Source organism: Hyperolius riggenbachi, chromosome 3 (assembly GCF_040937935.1).
Source record: "Hyperolius riggenbachi isolate aHypRig1 chromosome 3, aHypRig1.pri, whole genome shotgun sequence".
In the NCBI taxonomy this organism is placed as follows: Eukaryota; Metazoa; Chordata; class Amphibia; order Anura; family Hyperoliidae; genus Hyperolius; species Hyperolius riggenbachi.
In genome coordinates, this window is record NC_090648.1 from 5061208 (window position 1) to 5067876 (window position 6669).

Consider the following 6669-nt stretch of genomic DNA (forward strand, 5'->3'; position numbering starts at 1 on the left):
TCTCCGTTTTTAGGTTCCCTTTAAGGATTTGTAGCATAAAAGCCAACTGACATTGGCTGGGATTTGAACCAGGGCCTCACTGTGTGGTGGGCAAGCACACTAACCACTGTACCACAACAGTAGTAACTGAAGGTGGCCTAAAATTTCGAATCTCAACTCTGTCTGTTCAGTAAGCCAGCACCTATTCAGTAGGAGACCTTAAGCAAGTCTTCCTAACACTGCTACTGCCTATAGAGCATGCCCTAGTGGCTGCAGCTCTGGTGCTTTGAGTCCGTCAGGAGAAAAATGTGATATAAATGTTATTTGTCTTGTCTACTTTTTCTCTTGTATTGAGCATAAATGGTAAATTTTAGGCCAGCTTCAGTTACTACTGTTGTGGTACAGTGGTTAGTGTGCTTGCCCACCACACAATGAGACCCAGGATCAAATCCCAGCCAATGTGAGTTGGCTTTTATGCTAGGCAGACAACTGAGTCAAATGGTATAAGGACCTTGCTTGGAGGAGGAGGAGGAGGAGGAGGGAGGGAGGCGGACTTACAGCAGTGAGACCATCGTGTTTGGCAATAATGTGTCTGCTGACAGTGATATGGAGGGTTAAAGTTTTGCTCAATAGAGCATTATGGGGTGAATCGAACTTCCGCAAAAGTTCGCCTGATGCAGGCGAACCGTTCGCGACATCTCTACTGACTACATATACTGGGCACATATACCTCTGGCTACATATACTGGGCACATATACCTCTGGATACATATACTGGGGACATATACCCCTGGCTGCATATACTGGGCACATATACCTCTGCCTACATATACTGGGGATATATATCCCTGGCTACATATACTGGGGACATATACCCCTGCCTACATATACTGGGGATATATATCCCTGGCTACATATACTGGGCAAATATACCCCTGACTAAATATACTGGGGACATATACCTCTGGCTACATATACTGGGCACATATATCCCTGGCTACATATACTGGGGACATATATCCCTGGCTACATATACTGGGGACAACTGGCTGTTTGTCATTATGTGCATTTACTGGGGAAATGCTGTCTCTTATTATGTGCATTTACTGGTGAAAAACTGTCTCTTATGTGAATTTACTGGTGAAAAGCTGTCTCTTATTATGTGCATTTACTGGGGAAATGCTGTCTCTTATTATGTGCATTTACTGGTGAAAAGCTGTCTCTTATTATGTGCATTTACTGGTGAAAAGCTGTCTCATATGTGAATTTACTGGTGAAAAGCTGTCTCTTATGTGCATTTACTGGTGAAAAGCTGTCTCCTATTATGTGCATTTACTGGTGAAAAGCTGTCTCTTATTATGTGCATTTGCTGGTGAAAAGCTGTCTCTTATTATGTGCATTTACTGGTGAAAAGCTGTCTCTTATTATGTGCATTTACTGGTGAAAAGCGGTCTCTTATTATGTGCATTTACTGGGGAAACGCTGTCTCTCATTACATGCATTTACTGGGGAAACGCTGTCTGTCATGTGCATTTACTTCATATTTTTTTATGTAACTACATTACAGTTAGCCCCACCCACGGGCAGGGTATATGAGGGATATATTGATTAAAAAATATAAGGGCATCAATATTAAAAAAAAAATCTTCAAAAAACGTTATGGTAGGCGTGACTTGGGGGTGTGTTGGGGGTGTGGCTAGGGGTGTGGCCTGTGTCCTGATTTCTAATTTTAAAATGTTGGGAGGTATGCCCATAAATATTATTCACATGATGCACAGATCATCAGAAGAACTTTATGTATAATATTCATATTTTTATTTACATAGTGCTGACATCTTCCATAGCGCTGTACATAGTATAACACAAGTATTGGGGAGCATAGATACATGAGGAGTTCAGAGCTCTGCACAATCAGGACATCCAGGAATACAACTACAGACATAGCAGATATGTGCCTGAGACATCACTAATACTGGTACATGTTCATATGATAAATACAGCAGAATAAGGAGCACTAGGAGGAGGCCCCTGCCCCTGAGAGCTTACGGTCTAGAGGGTAGTGGGGTGGAGACGCTGGGGAAGGAGATACAGGGGTTAGTGGATGAGGCAGTGAGCCTCCAATGCCAATCATAGCAAATTATAGGCTTGTCTGACCAGGCGTGTTTTGAGAGACCATTTGAAGGTTTCCAGGCACTGAGCATAACGAACTGGCTGTGGGAGCAAGTTCCAAAGCAGAGGGGCTGCACGTAAACTGGATCCTTTGGGTAATAGGTGGCCAATGGAGAGACTAATAGAGAGGAGCAACATCAAAGGAGCGGGTGGAGAGGTGGGTGAGAGGGGCAGCAGAGGTCAGTAGTGTCACAGGAGCCCTAGTGGTCAGACCACAAATGGCCTTCCAAATGGTGCCAGCGCACCGATCGTGCGAACTCAGGTCGCAGTCAATGCGCAGGAACCGTTGGGAATTGGCCGCAGACCAACCAGAAGGGAGCCTGTGAGGTACGGTAATTACAACTTACACACTATTTCAGGGTATAACTGCCACCACCTCTGTTACCATGGGACAGAGGAGCCCACTGACTGTCTGTGCCTAGATCTACAAATAAAAACGGTTAAAACACGCTGTATTCTGTCTAGCCAACAACAAACAATAGTAGCGTCTCTTCAGAGACCTGGGATCAGTTTATGTGTATGCTGAATAGTAGGGTAGCTAGAACAACAACTGACGATAGCGTCGGTTTATTGAAAGCAAATATAAATAATTAATATATACAGACAATTATTAAAATCAACAATTATTACAACAGTAATAGCCAGTATGAAATAAAAGTTAGAAAATACTTAGGATTTGTGGAAAGATGTCCGTTCTGGGAAAACTTGTAGAGTTCCTTTTGTTCAGTTCAGCAAAGTTTAAAATCCAAGCAATATGGAAAATGTCCTTTGTTTCAGTTAAGACAAGATGGCTGATCAAGATGGCCGCTAGCCATGTGTCCTCTGGCTAGCACCAGACAGCTCTGTACAGATGGAATGTGGAGGACTGAAGGAGTGGTTCCTTGCAAACACTTTTGAACAATGCCCACCTTTGGGTGGGGCCTCAAGTACAGCCCAGGGGTTGGACAGGGGCGGTGAGCTCCCTGGAGGGGTGCTCTATGCCCACCAAATATGACATTTGCCATATCTCGGCTTACGCTTTCTGCACACACACGACCATCACATATTCATATTTCTCAGACTAGGCCAGTTCATATGATACCAAACTTGGGCATGTTTGCATGCCCGGTTAAAAAACGGTGGAATCCCCCGAGTTCTGGTTATGCCAGTGGCCCCAATTTAATATCAAAATACTCACAAGATCCGGACCAGCAGAATAATATAACTTTCACATTTCTCACCTGAACGGTATTCCTTAAATATGCAAAAAACCATATACAACATTCATTTCTTCCTGCTTTTTGCTGCAGCCAGGATGTCTAGTTTCAAGCTGTGACTAGCTTCCTGGGATCTCCCTGTATGAAAGGGACCTTTTGGTTCCTTTAATTAGCATCTGAATGTGAAATCAGCTGGGACAAGCTTTGAGTTTACACCTCTGGCTAACAAGTCACAGGCACCAGGCTTCATGAAAAGAACTCTGATGCTCTTATGAAGACAGCAGAGACCCTCCAGGCTGGAATGAATGGTATCCACAGACATGAGATTCTGATTGGGCAGCGCAAGGCAATCGAGGCAGGAAACCGATTGCGGTTGCTTTTTCGTTTCTCATGGCTGTTCCGTGACAAGTAGGGATTGGCAGAGAGGGGCAGCATCAGAGGAGCGGGAGGAGAGGTGGGTGAGAGGGGCAGCAGAGGTCAGTAGGGATTAGCAGAGAGGGGCAGCATCAGTGGAGCTGGAGGAGAAGTGGATGAGATTGGCAGCATCAGAGGAGCGGGAGGAGAGGTGGATGAGATGGGCAGCAGAGGTTAGTAGGGATTGGCAGAGAGGAGCAGCTTCAGAGGAGTGGGAGGAGAGGTGGATGAGATGAGCAGCAGAGGTCAGTAGGGACTGGCAGAGAGGAGCAGTATCAGAGGAGCGGGAGGAGAGGTGGATGAGGTGGGCAGCAGAGGTCAGTAGGGACTGGCAGAGAGGGGCAGCATCAGAGGATCGGTAGGGGAGGTGGGTGAGAGGGGCAGCAGAGGTCAGTGGGGATTGGGAAAGAGGGGCAGCATCAGAGCAGAGGAGTTGGAGGAGAGGTGGATGAGAGGGGCAGCAGAGGTCAGTAGGGATTGGCAGAGAGGAGCAGCATCAGAGGAGCGGGAGGAGAGGTGGATGAGGTGGGCAACAGAGGTAAGTAGGGATTGGTAGAGAGGAGCAGCATCAGAGGAGCAGGAGGAGAGGTGGATGAGGTGGGCAGCAGAGGTCAGTAGGGATTGGCAGAGAGGGGAAGCATCAGAGGAGCAGGAGGAGAGGTGGATGAGGTGGGCAGCAGAGGTCAGTAGGGATTGGCAGAGAGGAGCAGCATCAGAGGAGCGGGAGGAGAGGTGGATGAGATGGCCAGCAGTGGTCAGTAGGGATTGGCAGAGAGGAGCAGCATTAGAGGAGCGGGAGGTTATTTGGATGAGATGGGCAGCAGAGGTCAGTAGGGATTGGCAGGGAGGGGCCGATTTTTGAGCATCACATTAGCATGCAGCTAAGAGATTGGCTGATCCAGCCTGCTGTGAGTGTTGATTGAGAGTGGTTGTGTGCACTAGGAGTACTCCTATGTTGTATTGCCCATGTCCTACATGTTTTTAGGGGGTTGGGGGTATTTATGGGTTGGCTGCTATTTTGTTTTCTACAATAAATATATTTTTGGCATATAGTTCAGTGAGTGGCGGTTGTATTTGGAATTTTTGCTTATTTAAGAACTTCAACTTGCCTTCCCTCAGGTTATCTCCTGAGGTGAACTAAGCCTTCTTTTAAAGGGACCTATGAACCGGTTTATTAATTTTTTGAACGGGATTGGCAGAGATGGGCAGCATCAGAGAAGCGGGAGGAGAGGTGGATGAGATGAGCAGCAGAAGTCAGTAGGGACTGGCAGGGAGGGGCAGCATCAGAGAAGCGGGAGGAGAGGTGGATGAGATGAGCAGCAGAGGTCAGTAGGGAGTGGCAGAGAGAAGCAGCATCAAATGAGTGGGAGGAGAGGAGGATGAGGTGGGCAGCAGAGGTCAGTAGGGACTGGAAGAGAGGGGCAATCAGAGGAGTGAGAGGAGAGATGGATGAGAGGGGCTGAAAAGGTCAATAGAGATTGACAGAGAGTGGCAGCATCAGAGGAGTGGGAGGATAAGTGGATGAGATGGGCAGCAGAGGTCAGTAGGGACTGGCAGAGAGGAGCAGCATCAGAGGAGTGGGAGGAGAGGTGGATGAGGTGGGCAGCAGAGGTCAGTAGGGATTGGCAGAGAGGGGCAGCATCAGAGGAGCGGGAGGAGAGGTGGATGAGATGGGTAGCAGAGGTCAGTAGGGATTGGCAGACAGGAGCAGCATCAGAGGAGCGGGAGGAGAAGTGGATGAGAGGGGCAGCAGAGGTCAGTAGGGATTGGCAGGGAGGGGCAGCATCAGAGGAGCGGGAGGAGAGGTGGATGAGGTGGGCAGCAGAGGTCAGTAGGGATTGGCAGAGAGGGGCAGCATCAGAGGAGCGGGAGGAGAGGTGGATGAGATGGGTAGCAGAGGTCAGTAGGGATTGGCAGGGAGGGGCAGCATCAGAGGAGCAGGAGGAGAGGTGGATGAGATGGGCAGCAGAGGTCAGTAGGGATTGGCAGAGAGGAGCAGCATCAGAAGAGTGGGAGGAGAGGTGGATGAGATGGGCAGCAGAGGTCAGTAGGGATTGGCAGACAGGAGCAGCATCAGAGGAGCGGGAGGAGAGGTGGATGAGAGGGGCAGCAGAGGTCAGTAGGGATTGGCAGGGAGGGGCAGCATCAGAGGAGCGGGAGGAGAGGTGGATGAGAGGGGCAGCAGAGGTCAGTAGGGATTGGCAGAGAGGGGCAGCATCAGAGGAGCGGGAGAAGATGTGGATGAGATGGGCAGCAGAGGTCAGTAGGGATTGGCAGACAGGAGCAGCATCAGAGGAGCGGAAGGAGAGGTAGATGAGGTGGGCAGCAGAGTTCAGTAGGGGTTGGCAGAGAGGAGCAGCATCAGAGGAGCAGGAGGAGAGGTGGGTGAGACGGGCAGCAGAGGTCAGTAGGGATTGGCAGAGAGGAGCAGCATCAGAGGAGCGGGAGGCGAGGTGGATGAGGTGGGCAGGAGAGGTCAGTAGGGACTGGCAGAGAGGGGCAGCATTAGAGGAGCGGGAGGAGAGGTGGATGAGATGGGCAGGAGAGGTCAGTAGGGACACTGGAGAGGTGCCAGTCTGCTTTTCGGTGGACCACAGACTAGGGTGTTACAGACAGGACATGATTAGAGTATGTACAAGCATTTTGGTTGCCTCCTGAGAGAGGAAGGGACAAATTCTGGAAATGTTTTTGTAAGGAGGTAGTAACAGGACATTATATGGTGATATGTGGTGTAAATGAGAGCTCAGAGTCCAGAGTTACCCCCAGGCAGCAAGCTTTAGGACTTCAGGTTATTGGGGTGTTTTCTACACTAATGGTCACCAGGGCTGTATTTTCACTCTTTTCTGCCCAAGGCCACTGTCAGCAGCTGCCTCCCATCAGTATAGGTAACCAGATGTCCCATCCTCCAATT